This window comes from Nycticebus coucang, chromosome 13 (assembly GCF_027406575.1).
Source record: "Nycticebus coucang isolate mNycCou1 chromosome 13, mNycCou1.pri, whole genome shotgun sequence".
Taxonomy (NCBI): Eukaryota; Metazoa; Chordata; class Mammalia; order Primates; family Lorisidae; genus Nycticebus; species Nycticebus coucang.
Window position 1 is genome coordinate 40,993,234 of NC_069792.1, and position 27,998 is coordinate 41,021,231.

At 40.2% G+C, this 27,998-nt stretch overlaps 1 non-coding gene and 1 pseudogene across 1 annotated transcript; both read right to left on the reverse strand.

Annotated features, from left to right (window-relative positions):
• LOC128563707 (serine/threonine-protein kinase Sgk3-like) overlaps window positions 1-27,998 on the reverse strand; it is a 427,955-nt pseudogene that overhangs the window by 271,420 nt on the left and 128,537 nt on the right.
• On the reverse strand, window positions 8,192-8,276 carry LOC128564187 (small nucleolar RNA SNORD87). Its single transcript, XR_008374054.1, has one exon. It is a non-coding gene; the product is annotated as a small nucleolar RNA SNORD87 (small nucleolar RNA).

Below are 27,998 nucleotides of genomic sequence, written 5' to 3' on the forward strand. Positions count from 1 at the left end.
ATTCTCACTGGGGTTAGGTGATACCTCAGGTTGATTTTCTTTTGTGTTTCTCTGATGATTATGGATGATGGGCATTTTTTCATGCTTTTGTTAACCATTCATCTGTCTTCTTCAGAGAAGGTTCTGCTCATGTTTTTTTCCAGTGAGAGATGGCATTCTTTTTCTGTTGATTAATTTGAGCTCTCTATAGATTCTAGTTATTAAACCTTTGTAAGATTTGTAACATGCAAATCTTTTCCCATTCTCAAGGTTGTCTATTTGATTTGCTTGTTATCTCCTTAGCTGTGCAGAAGCTTTTCAATTTAATTAAGTTCCACTTGTTTATTTTTGTTATCGCCATTGCTATGGAAATCTTCTTGATAAAATCTTTCCCCAGGCCGACATCCTTAGGAGTTTTCCCCACACTTTCTTCTAGGATTTTTATCATTCCATGTCTTATATTTAAATCTTTTATCCATCTTGAATCAATTTTTTTAAGTGGTGAAGCATGTGGCTCCAGTTTCAGTCTTTTACATGTGGTTATCCAGTTTTCCCAGCATCATTTATTAAGAGGGATTCTTTTCCCCAGTGTATGCTTCTATTTGGTTTAACAAAGATCAAATGGCTATAAGAGACTGGTTTCATCTCTTGGTTTTCTATCCAGTTCCAAATGTCTCTATTTTTGTGCAATATCATGCTTTTTTGATCACTGTGGACTTGTAATATAGCCTAAAGTCTGGGGGACTGATGCCTCCAACTTTGTTTGTATTACTAAAAATTGCCTTGGCTATATGGTTTCTTTTTCTGCTTCCATATGAAATGAAGAACTATTTTTTCCACTTCTTCAAAGTATGATGTTGGTATTTTAATGGGAATTGCATTGAATCTGTAGATTGCTTTGGGAAGTATAGACATTTTAATAATGTTGATTCTTCCCAGCCAAGAGCATGGTATGTTCTTCCGTTTGTTAATGTCTTCTGCTATTTCTTTTCTTAGGGTTTCATAATTCTCTTTGTAGAGGTCCTTCACCTCTTTTTTTAGGTATATTCTTAGGTATTTAATTTTCCTTGAAGCTTCTGTGAAGGGAATTGGTCCTTGATTAGCTTCTCAGCTTGGCTATTGTTGCCGTAAACCAAGACTACTGATTTGTGACATTGATTTTCTACCCTGACCCGTTACTGTATTTCTTGATCACTTCCAGGAGTCTTGTGGTTGAGTCACTGGGATTGTCTAAGTATGAGATCATATCATTGGCAAAGAGCAAGAGTTTGACCTCCTTTGCCCCCATTTGGGTGCCCTTTATAGTTTTCTCTTACCTGATTGCATTGGCTAGAACTTCCAGCACAATGTTGAATAATAGTCGTGATAGAAGACATCCTTGTCTAGTTCCAGTTCTAAGTGGAAGAGCTTTCAGTTTTGCTCCATTCAGGATGATATTAGTTGTGGGTTTGTCATAGATGGCTCAATCAGTTTAAGAAATGTACGCACTATGCCTATATTCTTAAGAGTTCTTGTTAGAAAAGTATATTGAATTTTATCAAATGCTTTTTCTGTATCTATTGAGAGGATCCTATGGTCTTTGTTTTTGCTTCTATTCAAATGGTGAGTTACATTTATAGATTTGCATATGTTAAATTACCCTTCCTTCCCTGGGATGAAGCCCACATGATCATGATGTATAATTTTTTAATGTGTAGCTGTAATCTATTGACTAGGATTTTATTGAGTATTTTTGAATCTATATAAATTCATGAAATTGGTCTGTAGTGCTCCTTTTTAATTGGATCCTTTCCTGGTTTTGGTATCAGGGTGATGTTTGCTTCATAGAATGTTTTGGGGAAGGACCTTCATTCTAAATCAGCGGTTCTCAACCTGTGGGACCCACAGGAATTATATTAAAGGGCCACAGCTTTAGCAAGGTTAAGAACCACTGTTCTGGGCAGCGCCTGTGGCTCAGTGAGCAGGGCGCCGGCCCCATATACCGAGGGTGGCGGGTTCAAACCCGGCCCGGCCAAACTGCAACAAAAAAATAGCCGGGCATTGTGGTGGGTGCCTGTAGTCCCAGCTACTTGGGAGGCTGAGGCAGGAGAATCGCCTAGGCCCAGGAGTTGGAGGTTGCTGTGAGCTGTGTGACGCCACACCACGGCACTCTACCGAGGGCCATAAAGTGAAACTCTGTCTCTCCAAAAAAAAAAAAAAAGAACCACTGTTCTAAATGTTTTAGAATAGTCTCTGCATTATAGGTGTGAGCTTTTTTTAAAGATTTGATGGAATTCTGGTGTGAAGCCATCTGGCCCAGGGCTTTTTGTTGGAAGATTTGTTTACTGTTTCTTTGATCTCAGTGCTTTTCTCCCCCTCTCTCCCTTCTTTCCTCCCTCCTACTCTCTTCTTTCCTTCTTCCCTCCCTCTCTCTCTTCCTTCCTTCCTCTCTCCCTCCCTTTCCTCTCTTCCTTCCTGCCTCCCTCCCTCCCTCTCTCTTCTTTCTTTTGAGACAGAGTCTTACTTTGTCACCTTCAGTAGAGTGCTGTGTCATCATAACTTACAGCAACCTCAAACTCTTGGGATCAAGTGATTCTCTTGTCTCAGCCTCTCTAGTAGCTGTGACTACAGGCACCCGCCACAATGCCTGGGTATTTTTTTTTTTTTTTTTAGCAGGTCCCAGCCAGGTTTGAACCCACCAGCCCTGCAGCATGTGGCCAGTGCCCTAATCACTGAGCTATGGGTGCCCAGCCCACATTCTCAAATTTCTGGCATAGTTTCTTGTAGTCAGAGACAATATCTTATATCTCTGTGATATCTGTTATTTCCTCCTTTTCATTTCTGATTGAAGTTATTAGAGATTTTTCTTTTTAGTTTCTAGTTAATCTGGCCAAAGGTTTATTTTATTTTTTCAAAGAACCAACTTTTTGTTTCATTAATTTTCTGAATGATTCTTTTTGTTTTCAATTTTATTTATTTCTAATTTAATTTTGGTTATTTCTGTTCTTCTACTAGGTTTGGGATTAGATTGTTCATCCTTTTCCATTTCCTTAAGATGATTCATTAAGTTATTGATGTGCTCTCTTTCTGCTTTTTGGATATAGACATCTAATATGATAAATTTCCCTCTTAAGACTGCTTTTGCAGTGTCCCACAGGTTTTGGTAACTTGTAGCTTCATTGGTGTTATGTTAACAATTTCCTCCTTTATCTCTTCCTTGACCCAATTGTCATTCACCATAAGGTTGTTTAACTTCCATGCCTCTGTATGGGGCTGAAAAATTTTGTTGAAGTTGAGTTCCACCTTTATTACCTTGTGGTCTTAAAAGATACAAGGTATAATTTCAATTCTTTCATAAAAGGTCTCTTTCATAAATCTGAGCATTTAAGTTAGGTGTATAAATGTTTAGAATTGAAATGTCCTCTTGTTGTATTATACCCTTGACCACAATTAAGTGACCAGCATTGTGATTTTGATTATTTCCTTAATTAGTGATGTAGAACATCTTTTTCATATGCCTATTGGTCATCTGTTTATCCTCTTTGAGAAATGTATGTTTTAATCCTTACCTATTTCCCGCCCCCTCCACTCTAATCCCCTGCATGACCCCCATTTTAAAAATCAGGTTGTTCTCTTACTGACTTGCAGAGTCTTTCATCAGAGATATGATTTGCAACTTTCTATTTCCTGGGTTGCCTTTTCACCAGTGATTGTATCTTTTGATGCAGTTTTTAATTTTGATGTGGTCCAATTTATTTTTTGTTTTGGTGCCTGGTTTTGGTGTGATATTCAAGAAATCACTGTCAAATCCAAAATAATTCAACTTTCCTCCTGTGTTTTCTTCTAAGACTTACAGTCTTTTAATGTTTACATTTTAAAGTCTTAGAACTCTTGCATTTAGGTCTATGCTCCATTTTGAGATGATTTTTGCTATGATGTAAGCTAAGGGTCCAACTTCATGTTTTTTCCACGAACAGGTTCCAACTCCTGTTTTTTTCTCCCCATAGAATGATCTTACTACCCTTGTTGAAAATCATTTGATATATGCCAGTTTATTTGAGGGGCTATTCTAGTCCATAAATTTAGATATTTACCTTGCCATGAATGGTTTTAACAACTGAGAAATGTACTGCAATGGGTTTATCCTTGATCATTCATTTATTCTTTTTACCCATATTCCAATACCTTCTTTTTCTACTATTTTCACCTCTAAACATTACTATTCAGCTTCAAAACTAATGCTTTTTACAATTTCCAAGCTTTAAAATGTAGACATCAAAATACTTCTTCTGTTGGTACCAAACTAAAGCCGCTTCCTTAGTTTAAAAGAACAAGTGTCAGATTTACATGATTATCGACATGCTCTATTGAATGAGTCAGAACTTAACTTTTACATTTTCATTATTTTGTTTGATAAGAGTGATTTCACATTTGGCTTTTTTTTTTTTTTTTTTTTGGGCCGGGGCTGGGTTTGAACCCACCACCTCCGGCATATGGGACCGGCACCCTTCTCCTTGAGCCACAGGCACCGCCCTCACATTTGGCATTTTAAGTATTCCTCACTTACATTCTGTTTCCTTCTTTAGGAGCCGCTGTATTTTGTGTTGCTCCAAATGCAGTATTTCCATTTGAATTGCATAATGAAGAGTATTTAGAGGAAAGGGATATCTACCTGACTCAGTGCCAACGACAGCTCGAACACGTATGGACCAGGGACAGGTATCTTCTCTAGTGATGAATAAGTGACTTGAGGAAATCATTTTTTCTTCATTCCTACCTAAGCAGGGGAGAAAGTGTATTTGAGAGTGATTTTTTAAAAATTTAAGTATGGCCTCCTCAAAATTAATTCCTAATGCGATAAATACTAATCCAAACCTCTATAGCCAACAGCAGAATTGTAAAACTTAGAACAGTGTGGACAATTTATAAGTGATAAAGTTGTCAAGGAGAATACTACTTAAAAAACAAATTCTGGTTAGCTCAGAATATCAATGGTGAATAGACAAAAATATAAATAAGCTGAACAAGGTGAAAAATAACTTTTATGTAGTCCACTATATTTGTCACAAGATGGCAATAATGCTTTATCTACAAATAATGTTAAACTATTTTTTTTTCCCTTACAGTTGTGAACTTCTCAAAACTAGTGAGTAAAGAATATATATAACCTTTTGTATGACTCCTGGTGGTAGATCAAAACTTTAAAAAAAATTACTTAACCTTAAACTTCAAATTTAAGGTCTTTTCATGCTTTTTTTGACATGTCTATGACATAGTTTCACAAGCCCTAAATACAGAATCTGGAAAAGCCTTGGGAATTCCCCATATATTATGCACGTGTCAGGTTAAATGAAAATTTACATGTTATCAAGGAGACTGTAATTTATAAATTGGCTACTTAGCCCTCACTAGTTACAAGAAAGGTTCCATAAGGCAAAGAAATCAATTTGGAAGCCCAGTCTCCATTTTTGTATTTTTAGAGACAGTCTCACTATATTGCCCTCAGTAGAGTGCCACAGTGTCACAGCTCACAGCAACCTCCAACTCCTGGGCTTAGGTGATTCTCTTGCCTCAGCCTCCCGAGTAGCTGGGACTACAGGAGCCCACCACACCTGGCTAATTTGTTGTTGTTGTTGCAGTTTGGCCAGGGTTGGGTTCAAACCCGCCACCCTCGATATATGGGGCTGGTGCCCCACTCACTGAGACACAGGCACCACCCCCAGTCCTCATTTTCGAAGGAAAGTTTTTCTGCTCTGAAAAGGCAGAAACATCATGAGAAAACGTATCTTGTAAAAAATTCTTAAATCTTTAGTTCTCATTCTTCAAAGCCTTATCGAAAGATCACATCCATTCACAGAAAAGCAAAGTATCACCGAACTGTCACTTTATTAACCAAGATGCTATCATGCATCATATCTTTCAAAATTGGCACTTCAGTTTCTTAACCAAACAGCAGGACTACTCACCAACTCTCTGAGATCTAGATCACTATCACTGAACATCTACTAGTGCCAGGGACAATGTTAGAAGGAAAAGCCAGTTTTTAACGTTTACATATTACAATTTTATGCTACCACTTAGCAAGATGCTTATCTTGTGCTTCTCGTGTACAACTCTTTTACGGTTCTCTATGGGATGAAGGCAGAACACTTCCCTGTCTTTATCTTCACCTAGCGAGAAATCTAGTTTTCAAATTCAATTCTTTTAATCCTAGACAGACCTGCCGGCCCAGTTTCTCCTAACATAACACAATTATTACTTGTACTAAGATTAGGATTACTGTGTTCAAAGATGAAGTCAAACTGAATAAAATAAAAAAAAAAAATTTAATTAAGATAGGCTCACTGTTGCACTTGGTACACTGTTATGGCCTCATAATTCACAGCAACCTCAAGCTTTTAGGTTCCAGTGATCCTCTTGCCTAAGCCTCCCAAGTAGCTGGAACTACAGGCACCCTCTACGCCACCTTTATTTTTTGAGACAATCTCACTGTGTCGCCCTCAGTAGTGCGCTGTGCTGTCACAGCAACTTCAAACTCTTGGGCTTAAGCAATTCTCCTGCCTCAGCCTCCCACATAGCTGGGACTATAAGCGACTACCACAACACCCAATTTTTTTTTTTTTTTTTTGCAGTTACCATTGTTGGTTAGCTGGCCCTGGCTGGGTTCAAACCCGCCAGCCTTGGTGCATGTGGCCAGAAATGTCTCACTCTGGGTCAGACTGGTCTCAAACCTGAGAGCTCAGGCAATCCACCCGCCTCACCTCCCAAAATGGTAGGAATACAACAGGGGTGATCCACAGTGCCCGGGCCCTTAAAATTTAAATCTTAAATAAAATCTATAATCACAGAAAGGTGATAGCTTTTACATAAGGGACAATTTGATTGCATTCAAGCATTCAAGAGTCCTACCGGTTTTTCAGGTACAATAGAGAATTACAAAGGGGAAGCCAGATATGACACATGCAGCGATTAGGGCCTCTCCAGAAATTACCAAAAGCTACAAAGGGAAAGTGGGGAGGGAGTACAGGAAATATCTCACCATGCTTTATCTCAATGAGATCACCACCCACAAATGAGCCGATTACATTGTTAAAGTATGCTAAAAACAGGTCTGATTAGTAGTGACTATTAAGAATACAGCTATTTTGGCTCGGCGCCTGTGGCTCAAGCAGTTAAGGCGCCAGCCACGTACGCCTGAGCTGATGGCTTCCAATCCAGCCCTGGCCCGCCAAACAACGACAGCTGCAACCAAAAAATATCCGGGCGTTGTGGCGGGCGCCTGTAGTCCCAGCTCCTTGGGAGGCGGAGGCAGGAGCCTCTCTTGAGCCCAAGAGTTGGAGGTTGCTGTGAGCTGTGTGATGCCATGGCACTCTATCCAGGGTGACAGCTTGAGGCTCTGTCTCAAAAAGAAAAAGAATACAGCTATTTTAAAAGAAAAGAGACTTTAGTGCCCAGCAATTAAAATAATTACTCACATTTATTTTCTATATCGTTTATAATGAAGTTAGTAAAACCAAGTAAAATATTCATTTTCATCATTTGCTTCTGTTCATCTGTTTTCTTGCAGTCTTCGTTCTTTCTTCCATAATGTTGCATGGCACACCTCTAAAAAATCAGAACAGTGAAAATCATTTCATAATCAAAGATAAAGTTAACCACATAACCTCAAACAGTGGCTTTTTGCTGAGGTTTGGTGCCTGTAGCTCAGTACTTAGCGCACCAGCCACATACACCAAGACTGGTAGGTTCAAATCCAGCCCATATTTGCCAAACAACAACTACAACCAAAAAATAGCTGGGTGGTGTGGTGGGCGTCTGTAGTCCCAGCTATTTGGGAGGCTGAGGCAAGAGAATTGAATTGCTGAAGCCCAAGAATTTGAGGTTGCTGTGAGCTGTGGTGCCAGGGCACTCTACCCAGGGAGACAGTTTGAGACTGTCTAAAAAAAAAAAAAAAAAATTCAATGCTGAGAAAAGGAAACCATATCCTGACATGCAAAGGCAACTGCAACAGCTATTGGACCCAATCCCTTGGATTTATCAGACACTTTTAACTGTCAACAGATGTGGTCGCTTTCCTAGTTACAATTACTTACCTGAGGCAACAAAGGAGTATTTCAAAAAACTGCAGCTAAAGGACATCCATCTGCAGCTACCTATGTGCTAAGGAGAAAGAACATTTAGCCTCTTAGTAAAAAATTGTACTACATACCATTAACATAAACCAATATAGTTTACTGGCATCTCAGTCTAAGAATTATTTCTTCAAAGATATCCTCAGCTGGGTAAACGGCAAAAATTTAAGTCATCATTATGCCACCATTATCAATGTCAATAACACATCAAACATTTTGTGTATTGCTTGTTAGTAACAATAGCACCACGATTCCCAAAAAGATGTCATTTAACACTTTTTGTACCTCAATATATGCAGTGGCGGTTCTACTTTTTCATTGCCATTTTCTGTTAAGCTTTTGGAAAACATCTGTCACAATGACCTTCACACACCTTCAAAATTCATAGGATTTGTCAGACCTAAAAATTAAATTTTCACTGTCAATTCCCATTTGTAATTGCATTTGTTTGGCATGTTATATGAAGGAATAGTCTAATAAAAATTTCATTCCTGCCGGGCGCAGTGGCTCATGCCTGTAATCCCAGCACTGTGGGAGGCTGAGGAGGGAGAATCAATTGCTTGAGCTCAGGAGTTAGAGACTTGCCTGAGCGACAGTGAGACCCCGATTCATGAAAAAAAATGGAAAAACACAGCCGGGTGCTGCCTTGAGCACATGTAATCCCAGCGGCATCCAGAGGCTGAGGCAGAGGGGTGCCTGCAGCCTGAGTCTGAGGCTGTGGTGAGCTACCACGCCCACTGCACTCTGCTCAGGGGCATAGGGTGGGACCCTGTCTCAACAACAACAAAATGTCATTCCTCTAAGGAACCCAACCTACCTTTTGGGACTCCAACCCACTTTTTAATAAAAGTACCAGTATCTCTTGTTCAATACATTTCTAATGGAATAAAAGAACACAATTCCTGTTTCATTACTTCTGATAGTATTAACTGACAAAGGCAAAATTTAAAAACATCTGTTAATGACTTGAGTGTTTTAAATCTTTTGATTGGTTAGTATCTAAAAATTACATAAATGATGGAAACATTTTATATCCTTCATCATCACAGTATTGATTTTAAGACACAATGGTCCTAATGAGTAGACAACCATTGCTTTTCTGTCCTAGAGCTTGACTAGAATGCACTAAGTCAGGTTAAATGCTAGATGTACAGAAACTAGTGTGAAGATTTTCACCTGAAAACAGTACAATGGCAAATCTAGTAGTTTTAGAGAAGGGATGCCTTACACTGTCAGCATTACCAGACACATTCCTACAGAATTAAGTTTAAGTTAACTGAATGTACACAAACAGGGCAAAGGAGATGGCCAGGGCCACACAAATGTCACACAGCACCTCAGGAGTATAAATCATTGAGCTAGACAATTATTGATGTGATTTATGAAGACATACAAGTTTGGACCCTGCTAAACTATCATTATTTTCATGTCTTGAAATGCTGAAATATTTCACTTGAGTATGAGGAATAAAATTACTGCTTGTGAATAATTCTAATTTGGAAAATTTCAGTTTAGTATTATGATTCACAGGAACTACAGACAACTACATGCATACTCATTCTTATAATGCCTATGTTTAAAGATACATATGAATAATAAACTATCCATCTCACCTCCCAGCCACAGGATCAAGAAACCGATGGACACAAAACTAGAGATAGGTACTACTAGATGGGGGGCAGGGGAATGGGGGTGGGAGGTAACACAGCATTGGCAATATTACCGCTTTTAAATGGGTCGTTGAGTTCTTTTGTATTTATGTTTCAGACTTTCATGCACTACCTGTATTTTTATCAAACAAACACTTAGCTTGTAAATTTCTAGAAATCCCAGCACTTAGCAACAATTCAAACCACATAGGGCTTAAAATTAAGGAATCCACGGATTATAGAACCATTACATTCATCCTGTTGACAGCTAACTCTTAAAATTACTTCAAATGAAACAATGTATTTCAAATCGGGAAGAAAAAAAAAAAAACCCAGGAATATACCACGTCTCACAGATGCCTTACCATTTTTAAACGTTTTTGAATTGCCAGCATGTTTTCCAGTCTCCCCGCAGTTGACTGATGTACATCCGGAAACACCCATCTCCCTGTGAATTCAAGCACAGGCACAAGGGTAGGCATTTACAGCCTAAGGGCCTTGCAGAACTGCACGGGCTGTTCTCCAATTTCAATGTCTTTTCTCAGAACTTATTTACAAGGAAATTTACAGGAAAACGCGACTCGCTCCACTTAAGGCTAGAGACCAGCATAGACCCACAGTAAACTTCGTTTAGAAAATAAAATTTCCCACCATTGCAAGAGGGACTTTACCTAACAATTGCAATCAGTGTAACCTGGCTTACTGTACCCTCAATGAATCCCCAACAATAAAAAAAAAAAGTAAGAAAGAAAATAAAATTTCCCACGATTGCAAGAGGGACTTTACCTAACAAGTGCAATCAGTGTAACCTGGCTTATTGTACCCTCAATGAATCCCCAACAATTAAAAAAAAAGAAAGAAAGAAAGAAAAGAAAATTTCCCTGTAGTCCCAGCTGTTCGGGAGGCTGAGGCAAGAGAATCGCGTAAGCCCAAGAGTTAGAGGTTGCTATGAGCCGTGTGACGCCAGGGCACTACCCGAAGGCGGTACAGTGAGACTCTGTCTCTACAAAAAAAAAAAAAAAAAAAGAAAATTTCAAAACCACAAAGTAATGTTAGGGATGGGTCGTCTTATTACCTAGGAGATAATCACCTCCCCCGCGTATAAACTGCTCCCTTATAAATGATAAATAAGCCGCCCATTTAAAGGAAACCTGAACAAGCCAATTCCGCATGCTCAGATTTGCAGGGGGTACAAAAGGGACCGGCAAAGCAGAACAGGAAGTTATCTGGCCGTTCCTTCCAGGCACCTTTGGTTCCCGAGTCATGCAAGGCCCTTTATACTAACTTCTGGGCTCACAGTCAAAATCAGCGCTGACGGAGTAGGCTGCGCTAAGACTTCCAGGTGGTTGCTCACAAACGCCGGCTCAGGTGGCCGGAGGGCTCGTGGCCCCTGACCGCGAGGGGAGCGTCACCTCCTGGGCCAAACCTGAGGCGCCGGCTGCGGCTGGGCCGGAGCAAGGCGGCGCGGCGCTCGGTACCCACGAAGCGAGAGCCCAGCCCGTAGGAGAGGAGGAAGAAAGACCGCAATGGCTCTTACCTCCAAGAGCCCAGCTACCGACTGGAAGGCTCAGCCGCTTTCCCATCCGCATAGGTAGCAGTTCTTCCCGCCCACCCGCATAGCTAGCAGTTATTTCCGAACCGTCCTCTCTCGGCTGCCGCGCGGAAAACGAGGCGCGCTGTCCGCGAGTAGCTGTTGGACCTCCGGGGCTAGACCCGCCCCTTCCGGGACTCAGTCCCGCCCGTCCATGCGCAGTGCGGGCAGACACTAGCTCCGGAGGGGAGGTCTGGCCTTTGGGTTTGGGTTGAACAGCTGAGTGTAACTTTGCTAGAAGCATTTTTCTTTTTTTTTTTTTTTTGAGGCACAGTCTATGTAGCCCTTGGTAGACTGCCGTGGCAGCACACAGCTCCCAGCAACCTCCAACTCCTGGGCTTAAGCGATTCTCTTGCCTAAGCCTCCCGAGTAGCTGAGACTACAGGCGCCCGCCACAACGCCCGGCTGTTTTTTGGTTGCAGTTCAGCAGGGGCTGGGTTTGAACCCGCCACCCTCGGTATATGGGGCCGGCGCCTTACCGACTGAGCCACAGGCGCCACCCAGCATAGAATTTTATTAATAGTAGTTTTTTAAAAATTCTAGGCCGGGTGCCATGGCTCACACCGTAATCCTAGCACTCTGGGAGCCCAAGGTTGGTAGATTGCTTGAGTTGAGTTTGAGACCAGACTGAGCATGTGTGAGACCCTATTTCTAAAAATAGCCTGGCTTTGTGGCAGACGCTTATAGTCCCAGCTACTTGGGAGGCTGAGGAAAGAAGATCTTTTGAGCCCAAGAGTTTGAGGTTTCTGTGAGCGGTGATGTCACAGCACTCTACCCAGGGCAACAGAGTGACACTGTGTCTCAAAATGAAAAAAAAAAAAGAAAAATAACCATTCTTTAGTAATATAATCATGATTACCTTAGAAAGTTTTATATTTTGTAGATACGAGTGGATTCTGGAGCAGGTAAGATATTATTTTCTTATAAGCTGTCAGAATCTATGGTCTGCACTTACACATGTAAATCTCATTTGGAGAAACTCATCTCCTCATATTTGCAGTATAAAATGAGGTTGGAACTGGTAGGAAGTTGTCTGTAAAAACCACATCCTCGGGCTTTCCCTGGCTGGATAGTAAGCATGTCAAAACAGAGTTAATGCAAGCAAAATGTAAATGATCCTAGTCACAGATGCATGACTTTTCTATGTAAGATTCTTTTACCTCAGGCAAGATTATTTTTAAACATAATATTGACATTGAGATAATCATAGTATTTATACTTCTCGTCAAGGTTAAAGTTCCAAATCTGTGGAAAAATATATTAAATTGTCAGAAAATAGGGAACTGATCTGAATGAAAGTTGATTCTTAAACACTTGAAGTACATGAACTTTCCCGAGATAATTTTGGTGAAAATTGCCTTAATTACTTATGATTTCTGCCAGGATCTAAAATAAGGAGTTAACCACAGTGACTTTAATTGTCAATGGAGACACTAGTGTTTTCCTTTTCTGTTTAAAAATTTAACTTTGACATTAAGAATAAACTTTGAAAATAACTATTTAAATGTTAGAAATTCTGAACGTAAAGGGATGTTTTAAAATTACTTGAGCTGGCCATTGAGACCTGGTGGGAAGTCTGCTAGGGGACTTGAGAGACAATTTTGTTCTTTGATGAAGATACCTGTTTGCAGACAAGCCACTCTTCTTTCCTAAGACACTCTCATCCAGACATTCTTACCTGTGAAAGAATGCCTGTCCCTTACTGTTGCAACTGTCCTGTTAAATGAGAGATTGTACCTGAGATGGTAAAATGGAAAGAAGGAACCAGCAACTGAAAGATACTGAATAGTCACAGAATTAACTAGAATGAACTAGCTAGGGAGCAACTTCTTGTTATGTGAAATAATACATTTTTCTTATTCTTTAAAACAACTATTCAAGAATAATGATGTGGAGCATTGAGAGGTGGAACTAATTGAAAATTATGATGCTATTCATACCCCAGTGATAATCTAACATAAATTATGTCCTGAAATTAACATCCCATTAAACCTTTCAGTGAGTTACAATACGAACTTAACAGCTCTTTTCTCAAATCCTACTAGCTCCACTTTTAAGGAACAATAAGTATGCTGTTCTCAAAAGTCTCCAAGGGAAAAAGGATGATTGACAAGGAGTATGTTAACTGGAAGGAATCATTAACCAGAAGGTATAACTATGTAGAAAACATGTGAATATCCTCAGTGTGTGTGTATTTACACATTTGTTCTTGTGTGTTTTACATATATGTGTGTCAGAGACTACAAAGAAAAGTCAACTTTCACGGGGTGTCATACTTGTGTATGTATGATCTGTCACCCAGGAACTTAGAAACCTTGGTCCACTGGTGAGATTATGTCCTCCTTATCTTCTTGTGTTAACCACACAGGACACAAATACAAATAGCAAGGTCCCATTAAAAGAAAACAAAATGAATGACCATCTTCCACTTTGTAATGGCCGTCACAAATAAATCACGCAGTTTGTCAAATAGGAAATATTTTCTCAATGTGCATAGGCCTTACTTTCTCATTGGCTCATGTATTATATCTGCTCCTTTTTTTGTTGATTCCTGCTTAGCTTTGAAGACCCAGCCTGTCCCCAAACAATTATCAGAATTATCTCCAAATCCTGATCATTCCCCCTTTGTAACTGGGCTTTCATATTATAACAGAATGTAATGTTGGGCAGTGTGGGACCCTCTCTCTGAGTTGGTTCCTTCTTCTTCCATAGTAGAATCTTGGGACAACAGAATGAGACAAATCATTAAAAGCATAGGACCTGGCAAAAGTCGAGTATCATATGAGGATGATGGAGTGTTGAAATCTATGCTATTCTGCCTCCTGCTTCTTCCCCTTTCAGGCCATTTGGGCCATTGCAATCTTTCTAAACACCTTTGATGTACAGTTTGCTGCTATGACAACAGCAATGGCAGCCTTTAGTCTGATCAATTCCAACTCCAGAACCTGGCATGCTCCTGACCATTCCATCCCGGACTCGTGGCCAGGAAGGTAGATGGACACCAAACGGTATTTACTCTTATTTTAGTGTGTATTTGCCATGACATTGAAAGATAATTTTACATATGCTTATTTTTGTTTTTTCCTACAAGCATTTTTTCATATGTTTTTAGTCATTTGGGTTTTCTCTTCTATAAACTACAGCCTCATAGCTTTGGTCAGATTTTTTTTTTTTTTTTTTTTGAGACAGAGTCTCAAGCTGTTCCCCTGGGTAGAGTGCCATGGCATCACAGTTCACAGCAACCTCCAACCTTTGAGGTTAAGTGATTCTCTTGCCTCAGCCTCCCAAGTAGTTGTGACCACAGGCGCCTGCCACAATGTCCTGCTATTTTTTTGTTGTTGTTGCGGTTGCCATTGTTTTAGCTGGCCCGGGCTGGGTTTGAACCTGCCAGCCTAGGTGTATGTGGCCAGTGCCCTACCCACTGAGCTATGGGTGCCACCTTGTCTGATTTTTCTTTTTTTTTTAGAGTTATCTGTATGTTTAAAAATTGGTTTATGGGATTTTTTATATATCCTGGGTACTAATTTTCTGTAAATTAACAGTTCTATGCTTTGCAACTAACTTTTCCCAGTCTGTTTTGTTTCTCATTATATTTATGGAGTTTTATGTTGTTTGGCAGACTGTACTCTTCTCTCTACTTCCAGTAGCTCCCAGCACTTCTGCATTTCTTTTATTTTTTTCTTTCTTTTTATTTTTTAAGAGACAGAGTCTTGCTCTGTCACCCGTGCTGGGGTACAGTGGCATGATCGCAGTTCACTATAACCTCAAACTCCTGGGCTTGGGTGAGCCTCCTACCTCAGCTTCCTGAGTAGCTGGGACTACTGGCATGCATCATTATGCCCAGCTAATTTTTCTATTTTTGTAGAGAGGAGATCTTACTCTCTCTCAGGCTGACCTCAAGCAATCCTTCTATCTTGGCCTTCCAAAGTGCTAGGATTATAGGGATGCTTCATCGTGCCTAGTCTAATGTAATAGTTTTTGTAGAGATGGGATCTATGTTGCCCAGACTGGTCTCCAACTTCTGGCCTCAAGCAATCTGCCTGCCTCGGTCTCCCAAAGTGCTGGAATTACAGGCGTGAGCCACTAATGTTTAGTAATCCACTGGGATTACTGGCCCTCACCTCTGCATCTCTATGAACGATTTCTGGTAACCCTTAAATTCAAGTGCTTTAACATGCCTTTCAAGGCTCTCCTTGTTGCAGTTTGGCCAGGGTCCGGCTTGAACCTGCCACCCTCGGTATATGGGGCCGGTGCCCTACTCACTGAGCCACAGGTGCCACCCATCAAGGCTCTCCTTGATGTGAGAATATGGACTAATATAGTATTATATTTATTCCTAGGATTTTGAGAATTAAATAAAATAATACATATCAAGTATTCATCTCCTCCCTGAAAGCATCATGTTCTTTTGCTTTTTTCCTATACCTAGAAGGTTCTTCTCCTATTTGCCTTCCCTGACCTCTTACAACTGGATTATGGCAGACAGTCTTGTTGCCATCCCAGGAGACATCCTCAGCCTTCTTCCCTGATAAAGGAACACTGATTTTGTTTATGTTACGGGCTTAGACCTAGGGCCAGGCCCATTACAGTCACATACTTTAGAACGATGTTTTGGTCAATGAGGGATTCCGTATTAGTACCATAAGACGATTAATACCCTATTTTTTAATTACCTTTTCTGTGATATATTTTTGTTATATATGAAAATACTTACCATTGTGTTAAATTGCCTACATTCTGAGTTCAGCAGCATGCTGTACAGGTTGGTAGCATAGGATCAACAGGCTATGCCAAAGAACCTGGGTGCATGGTGGGTTATACCAGCTACGTTTGTGGAAGTACACTCTGTGATGTTTGCGCAATGACAAAATGACCTAAGGACCAAATTCTCAGAACCATCCCCATCGTTAAGCGACATATATTTCATTTTCTTTCAACCCATTTATCTGCTTCCCCTGCCTTCTGTGGTAGATGCTGGGCATAGACTCACTCAATAGCTAGTCCAGCTTCCTTTTATTGGTCATTGGATACTTCAGAGACTGAAAAGCTAAGTATTATACTGCCTGGACCCTTTTGCAGTTAGGATTCTGGATATGAATTAGGTCCTGCCTATCAAATGCATTCATGCAAGACCTGAATTCTAAATCAAGTTGTATAGGGGCTGGGTACAGTGGCTCATGCCTGTAATCCTAGCACTCTGGGAGGCTGAGGTAGCAGGATCACTTGAGCTGAGGCATTCTAGACCAGCCTGACCAAGAGGAAGACTCCATCTTTATTTAAAAAAAAAAAAAGAAAAACTAGAACAATTAGCCAGGTGTTGTGGCAGGTTCCTAGTCCAAACTACTTGGGAGGCTGAGGCAGGAGGATCACTTGAGCCCAGGAGTTAGAGGTTGCAGTGAGCTATGATGACACCATGACAACTCTAGCCCTGGGCAACAAAGTCTGTCTCCAAAAAAAAAGGCGAAGAGGCATGCATTTTGCTGATGAATATCATATTAGCCAAGTTTATGCAGCAAAACAGAGCCTACAAAAATATATATGAATTTATATGTACATGTTTATATAAACTAACACAATACACGGAAGCTTAGAAGTCCCATCATTAGTCATCTCTAAGCTGGAGACCCAGGAAAGTTGGTGATATAGTACAGAGGCCTGAAAACCAAAGGGCTGGTGGTAGAGATTCCAGTCTGGGTCTGAAGGTCTGAGAACCAGGAGTGTTGAGAACAGTAATGTCTCAGTTCAAGCTCTCTCAAGCAGAGAGCAAATTCCACCTTCCTTTTGTTCTATTCAGGCCCCCAACAGATGCCCCCTCACCCAGGGGAGGATCATGTACTTCACTCAGCCTGTCAGTTCAAATCCCTTCTGGAAACATCTGCACCGTCGCACCCTGTGTCCTCATTGGTTTGGGCTGCTATAAAAAAAAAAACAAAAAACAAAACTACACACTGGGGGCCTTTAACCATGGAAATGTGTTTCTCACTATTCTGGAGGCCGGGATTGACCATCTGAAGGTGCAGGCAGATCTGGTGCTTGGTGAGGGCCTGCTTCCTGGTTTGCAATTTTTCTTCTTGTATCCTCTCATGATGCATGTGTGTGTGTGGTGGGGGGTGGGTAGTAGGAAAACAAGCTCTCTGGTGTCTTTTTATAAATAAGATCTCTTATATCTGTTTTTTTTTGTGTGTGTGTGTAGTTTTTTCGCCGGGGCTGGGTTTGAACCCACCACCTCTGGCATATGGGACTGGTGCCCTACTCCTTGAGCCACAGGTGCCACCCCTTCTTATATCTGTTTATAAGAGCATGAATCCTATTCACAAGGACCCTACCCTCATGACCAATTACCTCCTAAAGGGCCTAGCTCCTAATATCATCACATTGGGGGTTAGGATTTCAAGATATAAATTGAAACATTCGTAGCATCTAGAAATAATGTTTAGTTAGCTGTGGGCATCGCTATGCCCAGTCAAGTTGACAAAAATTAACCATTACACATATGTAGCAAAGGCAGCATGCTTCTGCAGTCAGTTACTGTAGGGGCAGCTTCCCATTTGTCATTTCATGGAACTGGGCTGCCAAGGCAGCTGATACTTCTTGGTAGCTCAAGATACCATAAAGGAGAAGATAGGTAATTTTGACTACATAAAAAAATAAACCATGAGGCAGAAATATCAGCTGCCTTGGCAGTTCCATGGAGTGCCTTCAGAAATTTTGACTATAAATCCAGCCTTAGTTTCATTTCATGAATCTTTAAGTTATTAATAACCTATAATAAGCCCCTTTCTTTTAAAATTAGCTAAAGCATGTGCCACAACCATATCCAGACTGATATACCTTCCTTACATGTGGGGGTGACCTTGAACCCAATCTCGGCCAATGAGCCAATGAGGAATAAGTAGAAGGCTTGGACCCTGACTTTTCCATGAAGCCACCTTACCGGTCCTGGACATGGCCTACTTATGGACTTCTTTTCTGTTTTTTTCTTTTATCCAACCCTTATGTAGAAGCAGACAATTTCTTTTACGTGAGAGAATAAGGTCCTAATTTATTTAAGCCACTATAGTTGGGTCTTAGCAACTGAATGCAATTCCTAACTGATTCTAGTAATCAATGAACAGTGAGTGACTTTCATAGTATTAAAAAAAACATTTGTGGATCAACTGATGATTGATGAACAAAGGCACTGAAGCATGAAATAGCTGTGTGTGCACGTGTGTGTGTTTACAGCCTAAAATATAAAGTAGGAAGTGGTGGACAATAAGGGCAGTGACACAGGAAGGTGGTTCGTAAGTCAAGTTACGGGGTTAGACTTCATCCTTAAATCATGGGGTACCACCGACGGGACTGAAGCAACTATGGTACATATTTAGGTTTGTATTTTTGATAGGTTACTTGGGTGCAGCCAATACTAAAGGTTGGGAAAACTGCTAAGTCTCCACATTATAGGGTGAAAGATGATGAATACTTGTGATAACTATTCTTACATACTTTGGAGAATGTAAGTATACTGGTAGGCAAATTGTTTAACATGGAATTGCTAAGCTGGAGTATGTACACTTAAAATAGTGAGAGATTTTGCCAAATTGTATTCAGAAGAACTTCACTTTAACTGCACAAAAGTCCTTGTTTCTCCACCTTCACCAACCAATGTGGATGTTTTTTGTGAGTATCATAGGTGGCATATGTATTATTTCATTGCTTTCTGAATTTATGCTTCTTAATTTTAAGTGAGTTTGTATATCTTTCCTTAAAGATATTGGCTGTTTGATTTTTTTTAATGAACTGCTTCTTCGTACCTTTTTTTTTTCTCACTATGTCGCCCTCAGGAGAGTGCAGTCCTGTCACAGCTCACAGCAACCTCAAACTCTAGGCTTGGGCGATTCTCTTGCCTCAGCCTCCCAAGTAGTTGGGACTAAAGGAACCCACCACAACACCTGGCTATTTTTGTTGTTCTTATAGTTGTCACTGTTGTTTAGTAGGCCCGGGCTGAGTTTAAACCTGCCAGTCCAGGTGTATGAGGTCGGCGCCCTAACCACTAAGCTATGGGCGCCAAGCCTGCTTCTTCATACCTTTTGTGGAATTTTCTTGAGTTGCTGGTCTTTTTCTTCTTTTTAAATTCTAAGAATCAATTTTATAGAAAGGGAACTACTGTTCTGATTTCGTATGTGTTGTGACTTTCCCCCCTGGTTTGTTTTTGGTCTTTTGACCTTGTTTATGGCTTCTCCATTTTGTGCATTTATTTTTTATGCAGTCAAAATTACCTATCTTTTCCTTTATGGCATCTTGTGGTTTTTGTATCGCACTTCACTTTGCCATCTTCGTCTACTAGAGTTAGCCAGCCAGAGAAGACACACCTGATGTGCACTGAGCTGCCGACAATCGCTTTCTCAGATGCTCTGTCTTTCTTTCTTGTTTTTTTTTTTTTTGAGACAGCATCTCACTCTGTTGCCCTGTATAGAGTGCTCTGATGTTGTAGTTCAAAGCAACCTCAAACTCTTGGGTTCATGTGATCCTCTTGCTTCAGCCTGCCCAGTAGTTGGGACTGCAGGTGCCTTCTACAACACCAGGCTAGTTTTTTTTTTTTTTTTTTTTTTTTTTTTAGTAGAGATGGAGTCACTCTCTCACTCTTGCTCAGGCTGGTCTTTAACTCCTGAGCTCAAGCAATCCATCTGCCTTGGCCTCCTAGAGTGCTAGGATTACAGGCGTGAGCCACTGCACCCAGCTCTCAGCTATTATTTCATGTCAACATTGTGAGCTGAGGGGAAGAAGGCGAAAGGAAAGGGACAGTTATTGAGAACAAACCCTATGCCAAGTTCCTACAACAGTGAGAGACCTGCAGCAAAGGATGTTGTTTTCTAACCAAACTCAGGGCACAGACTAAAGGGCATTCAGGCGGCTAACAGAGCAGGCAGCCTAGGGCAGCAGCCAGGTTCTCAGAGCCAGACTGCAAGGGTCTGAATCTAGGCTATGCCACTGACCAGCTGGGCAGTCCTCGTCAGGTTTCCCAGACCCTCTGAGCCTAGGAATTCAAGGTTCCAGTGAGCTCAGATCCTGCCACTATACTGCAGCCCAGGCAATGGAGTGAGACTGTCTCCAAAAACAAAAACAAAAAAGCAGCACGATCTAGGTTTCTTTCTAGAATCTATTTCTTCTTCTACATCTCTTTTTCCTTCTATCAGTTTGATTAAATCTCCATCTTGAGTAACAAGCTCTTACCTGCCACCTCTGAAGGATACTGTCCATTCCTATAGGAAGCTCTGCTTCCTTTCAACAAGGGAAGAGACAGTGCACTCTCTTACATGTTAGCAAAGCATGGAACCCTTGAGTGACTCCAAGCCTGCCTGGTGCCTACACAGGGTAGAGGAAGGGGAGAGACCGGCAGTCATTGCTTCAGACAACAAGAACTTTTCTCCTGGGTTAAGCCATTTCTATTACCACCATCACCCTAGACATTGTCCATTCTCTGGCGTTGGTTTTCTGGCTGGAGGGAAAAAGGACCACCTGGGCCCCATCTTCATGATGCCAAGTGCGGCTGCTCACTGGACCTCTCAGTGTGGCCCAGCATTAGCAGCCTTTTTTCTTGTTCTGGTCTGGTCTAGTCTGGTCCTGAAGTCAGGTCTCCTCTTCAAGGCAGTCTCTCCTTTGTCTCCCTATAATATAATCAAAGAGATAGTCTCACTGGACACTGGTAGAACTGGCCTCTTCTTGCTGAAAGGATCTGCAGAGAGCTTTGCACTTGCCACTTTTCTTTCTCTCTAGACTCACCTGCCTCTGCCATCACATACCACCTTTTTTACTTGATGGTTGTCCACATTTCAGGGGCTTACAGAAGTCAGGGTACAGATGCGCTGTACACAGAATAGGAACACTCTTGCACGGGTCTGCTTTTTTATTATATCAGTACCATGTGCTAACCAATCGCACAACAGTAAGGTCTGCTTTTTTAATAATAGGATATCATACAAATATATTTTGTCCCCCCGACATAAACATCTACACAATTAAGATGCCTTATTACAGCACACACTTGCTAGATGAAGAACTCAAATACAACTCAGACTTTTCCTAACAAATGCAAACCATGTAACCTAATCACATCTGTATCCTCATATTAATCTGAAATAAAAAGTAAATTTTTATATTGAGTGATTTCTGAATTTAAAGATAAAAATGGTCAAAATTAATTTTTATTTCAACTTCACATTGTTTGAAATGGCCCCCAGTTACCAAAGGCCAAATAAGTGGAGACGAGTGATCCAAATTCATCCCCAGGACAAACTTCTTGGTCCTGGGAGGGCAAGAACGCATGTGTCCCTTCAGGGAACATTCTTGTGCATGGGAAATGACTACTGACATAATCTTTAAGTCTAATAGCTAAGATTATTCTCCAGTTTATAATTTAAAAGGTTCTGACAACTAGATGCTATAATTTATAATGAAAGCATTTGAGTGACTGAGGTATATTTCACTAAGCCAGTTTCTCTTCTGAGTTGAAACTAAGACTTATGTAAACATAGGAAAGGAAACCCTTCCCAGGTTTATGTAGTGAGGCAAGAATATTTAATGTCCTTTATTCCCAACTATTTTGCAGTGCCATCTGTGTGGTGCTCATAGTCATAATCTACAGGACTTAAAGGACATTTATTTTTCAGTACAATAGTCACATATAAGACCAACAGCAAACATGACTTAACAAAAGTACATATTGTCTCCGAGATAAACAATTTTACAATATTTCCCTAGTATCCCTTTTAAAATTTTGCAATCTTGGTTTTTGGATACTTTTAAAATGACAACAACAAAGCAACTAAAAAATCAGAAGTGTGTACACTGGAGAAAGACATCAATAGTTTATTTATTGCATCTTAAATTATCTGTGAAACCATAGGTATCAGTCACATTCCAGCAATAATTAAAAAACAAACAAACATGAATTTGTCACCAAGACAGAATCTGCCAGTGTTAGAAGAGTCAAAGTTCATAGCCTTTTTTTTTTTTTAGACCTATCCTCCACAATGACCAACCCAATCCTATACCACAAAAAGTTCATAGCTTTTTAAACAAAATACATATTTGATATAATTTGCAATAATCCACACATAGTTAGAAAAGAACATTTAGAGTAAGCCATCTCTCAAAATATCTAATATGTAAATTGGAATCAGGAACAATTTGTTTGATTTGTAATTTCTTCTCCTTGCCAGCTGAGAAGCAATACAATTGTAGATACAGCCAACAAGTTACTTGTCTTATGTCACGATGCCAAATATTGTGTCGATTTCTGAGTGAATCATGTTAGCCACTGCAGAGATGTTTTGTTATATTGGATTATTTCCTCAGAATGACACTATGATATACCGAGGCATAAAGTAAAAAGGTTAAGTAATGTGCTGGAAAACACACAGATTTCCTCCCCGCTCATCACCTGAAAAAGAACTTAAACTAGAGCCTGAATACTTTCTCTTTAATTGATCATTTTGTGAATGTAAAATGAGGCCCTTGGAGAGAAATAGAAATTTTTGAATAATTTAACCCAAGAACCAATTTCAACGAAAATAGTTACTGTGAATTTCTGAAAAGTCAATCAGAATTTATCTTCTTTTTGCACAGGCTCTTCTAAATTTAAATAAGTTCTCCATGAATACATATGAAAGCAACTATTTAGGTCATCTGTAACTGTAGATTGGACTAGTTTGGTCAAAAAAGCCTTCTCAAAATAAAACCGCTCATTTTTATTACCAATTAATGCGTGAAAGAGATAGCCTGCCTTGACTCCAGTCTAAATGCTCACCTTCACCACAGGACTTTCACTTTCCAATCCATTCTACTTCTTCTTTTTTTTTTCAGACAGAGTCTCACTATGTTGCCCTCGGTAGACTGCAACGTTTATCAGATTCCGTCACAGCTCACAGCAACCTTAGACTCTCGGGCTTAAACAATTCTCTTGCCTCAGCCTCCCAAGTAGCTAGGATTGCAGGCGCCCGCCACAACACCTGGCTATTTTGTTGTTGTTGTTGTTGTTGTTGTTGCAGTCGTCATTGTTGTTTAGCTGGCATGGGTCAGGTTGGAACCCGCCAGCCTCGGTGTATGTGGCCGGTGCCCTACCTCCTGAGCCATGGGTACCACCCTGTTAAGTTTATTTTTTAAAACAAGTGTACATATACTTTTTAATATAGCTTGACATATAAACTACACTACACAGATTTTTGTAATCAGAAAAAGACACAATAAAAATTCTGTAAGTCTGTTAAAACTGAGTATCTTATCTCTAGGAGATCTGAGTGAATTGAAAGAAACATAACTGAGGATTTCCCTGCAGATTATGAGATCTGTGATCCAAATATACCTCCCCTCCCAGTCCTGATAATTCTCCATTAATGTCGGCATGGTAAAGAAGCTAACACCAAGTAGGTATCTACCTTCTAAAAAGATTTTCATATCTTTACTTAGTGTTCGTTAAATATCCAAGTAATTTTCAAATTAGTGTTTTATTTTATTTTTTAATATCCCTTATCCTGACCATACACCATTAACTAAAACAGCATGCTCCTTTTTAAACCTTTCTCCTCTGAGATTCCAACCTATCAAAAGCTGTCATAGTTAGCAATGTAATAAAATGTTATGAAAATCTGTGACAGAAATATACTTCTTTGACATTGCAATTGTTATTGGACAAAAAGAAATAACAAGTAATACCATTAAAGGCAAAATGGTACTACTAACAGGAAAGGCAAAGATGATTTAGAAAAGCCTAAGTATTGAACAAAAGTCATAGTTTTTTCCCTAATTAAATGCTTTAAAAACTGTAGCCAAACTAATATATAAGCATTATTAATAAGAAAGTTTTTTCTCTCAAATTCTTTTATTTATTTTTTTTTTTTGAGACAGAATCTTACAATGTCACCCTTGGTAGAGTGCCGTGATGTCACAGCTCACAGCAAACTCAGACTCTTGGACTTTTGCCTCAGCCTCCCAAGTACCTGGGACTACAGGCACTTACCACAATGCCTGGCTATTTTTTGTTGCCGTTGTCATTGTTGTTAAGCAGTCCCGGGTTGGGGTTGAGACTGCCACCCTCGCTGTAAGTGGCTGGGGCCGTAACCACTGTGTTACGGGTGATGAGCCCATTCCTCTCAAATTCTTGCTATCAAATTTAGTGTATGCAACTCAGTTTGAGGTAAATTTAAACAAGTTTTAATTTCATTTAAGATAAAGATTATTTTTGGTGTTTATGTCAATAACTTTTTTTTTTTGTTTTTAGACAGAGTCTCACTTTGTCACCCTCAGTAGGGCGCTATGGCATCATAGCTCACAGCAATCTCCAACTCTTGGGCTCAAGGGATTCTCTTAGCCTCCCAAGTAGCTGGGACTATAGGCACCTGCCACAATGCCAGGCTATTTTTTTTAGAGATGATTTTCTTGCTTTTGCTCAGGCTGGTCTTGAACCTGTAAGCTCAGGGCAATCCACCCACCGTGGGCTTCCAGAGTGCTGGGATTACAAGCGTGAGACACTGCATCTGGCCTATGTCAATAACTTCTTATGGTGTGGAATTCAGCCAACAGTAAATGGCTGAATCCAAATCTCGTTTTAATTTTTATTCCTTTCAATATTATATGAGTAGATAAACACATTTACAGATATTTAAAAATGCAAATATCTTTGCCACATATTAATATGTACAAAGTTTCATTTTAAAAAGTATATTCACATTCAAATAATCTAATTTATAATCTATCAGATATGAGCCGACACATGGTCATGTTCACCTGAAAAAAAAGTGAATAATTGTTCTTACCTTCAAATGATTTTTTCTTTTTAAAGATGGGGTCTTCCTGTCACCCAGACTGGAGCCAGTGGTATAATCGTAGCTCACTGTAGCTTGAAACTCCTGGGCTCAAGCAATCCTCCTGACCTACTGCCTCAGCCTCCCAAGTAGCTGGGATTGCAGGCGCACACTACTATGTCTGTCTAATTTTTCTTTTTTTTTTTTTAGAAATGGTACCTTATTATGTTGCCAGGCTGGTGTCAAACTCCTGGCCTCAAGTGATCCTCCCACCTGGGCCTCCCAAAGTGCCAGGATTACAAGCATGAGTGACAGCACACAGCCCTAATGATCTTTTCCCTTCACTTCTTCTAGCAGAGGCTAGAAGAAAACTGAGGTAAAAACAAAACACAGTTGGAAAGGAGAATAGTAAAGACTGAGGACAAAAGCAAGAAAGGTCGGTAAAAGGGAATCTAAATCAGCAAAGACATGTCTGATGTTCATTTTTGTTAGATGTCTCTATCGAACCCCATTGTTTTAGGGTTTGGTGTGTTCCTGATGAACACCTCTGCCGAAAACTGAAGCCTCTGGTGCAGTTAGCCAGCCCTGCTGCTCCGTGGGCACCTGTCAGTGTGCAGTGTGACAGGGGAGGCTATGGTGAGATTCCTATCAGGAATTATTAAGTGTCTGCTCCAGCCTGAATTCATCTCAGCACAGTCACTCTGTGTTCTCAGACCCTCTCATGGTACAGATCCTTCCCAGAACTCCAAATCAGAATGGATTTCTCCCATTTCATAGTGGCAAAGCAGGTAGATTGTGAATAGCTTGGGAATAGATTGTGAACTGACAAGGGGAGGAGCCTGATCGCAGCACTGACAGTAAGAAGGGTCACAGGGGTTGACTTGAGACCCCTGCTAGCCCCGAACACCCTACTCTCTCCAGAGCGGCTGCACTAAACCTGCTCATCTAATGCAGAATCTGAAGGAGGCTGGGATGGATATGGACTGATCAGGGAGGGTGATGAGTGCTGCCGCTCAGTGACACCTGGTCTTCTGTTCCCACTGGGTTGTCAGGATTCCTAGTGCCTTCCACAATTTGCATAATAAGATACTGAATACCCCTCTAAGCAGGTGACCAAGCCCTTTCCTAAGGAACAAACGATTTCTTATACTCTAAGTTTTCTAAAAGGGAAAAATACTGAATAGAAGTTACTGCATTTTTGTATTACTACAATGGTCTTTTCACACAAACTTAACTAAATTGAATAAATAATCTTGCACTTTCCAACTGAAATGGCTTTAGACCGACTATGAGCACAATCTGGTTTTCACAAAAATGGAATACTGGTCTATTACAAACCCAAATTTATTTTTTTCAACCAGGCAGACTGTATCAATAGGTATCATCTATTCAGTTTGTAATGGATACATTACAGAGAACTTGTGCATTCTTTGGATATATAAACAATTATTTGCTGTTTAATAGGAACTCACACTGAATAGATAAGCTCTGTGTTTTATATAAGACTGATGATTTCATTCCACATTCACATTAGATAAATCTGAACATCTAAGTATGCATTCATATGTAAACTTTCCCAGAACTGACTTTTGTTAGGTCTGAAATAATAAATATAGAATTGTTTCATAGTATTTAAAACAACAGCCACCACTTTTACCAGCTCCCATTACAGAGAGCCTAAGCCTGTGAGTCATGATTTTCTTTTTCTCCAGAGACAGAATGCTTCAGAAACTGACCAGTAGCACCGATGTATAATCTTGATCTCATGGGCCATTTCTGAAAAAGAATATTTATTTTGTTATAATGCGAGAAAAATAAAAAGAACATCAAAAGTATTTAAAGAAGAATTCAAAGTTTAGCAACTATGATACATATATAGCATAGTTTATAATGTGAAAGAGTCTAAACAGCCCCATACAAATACAATATTACATAGCTAATAATAGTTATAATATGAAGTATAAGGGACATGAAAAAATGTTTTATGGTGGCGCCTGTGGCTCAAAGGAGTAGGGCGCTGGCCCCATATGCCAGAGGTGATGGGTTCAAACCAAGGTCCCTGCCAAAAACTGCAAAAAAAAAAGAAAGAAAAAATGTTTTATTAATGCTAACGGTAAAAAGCAAAACTATTTCCAGACTTTGATTATAACTATAGAAATAATATGGGTACATGTGGACAAGAATTGCAAGAAATCATGGAATGAATATAGCTGAAGTGTAGAAAAATGTATCTACTCATAATGTTTTAATTTCAAACTAAAGCTATAATAAAATTAGCTTAAAACTAGATTTAAGATAAATGGCTTAGCTTTAAATATATTTTAAAAAGTTCTATGTGCTTTTTTTTTTTTTTTTGGTAGAGGCAGAGACTCACTTTCTCACCCTCGGTAGAGTGCCATGGCATCACAGCTCACAGCAACTTCCAACTCCTGAGCTTAGGCGATTCTCTTGCCTCAGCCTCCTGAGTAGCTGGGACTACAGGCGCCCGCCACAACGCCTGGCTATTTTTTTGTTGCAGTTTGGCAGGGGCTGGGTTTGAACAAACCACCTTCAGTATATGGGGCCGGTGCCCTACTCACTGAGCCACAGGCACCCTGCCCCTATGTGCTAAGTATTAATGAGCCTATACTTGTCAAATAACCATGATGGCATGGTGTGATGGCTCACACCTATAATCCTAGCACTTTCGGAGGTCGCAGCAGGAGAATTGCTCAAGGCCAGGAGTTGGATACCAGCCTGGGAAACACAGTGACTTTGTCTCTACAAAAAATTTAAAAATTAGCTCGGGACTGGGAGTGATGGCTCATGCCTATAATTCTAGTACTGTGGGAGGCTTAGACAGGTGAACTGCTTGAGCTCAGGAGTTCAAAAGTAGCCTGAAATGAGT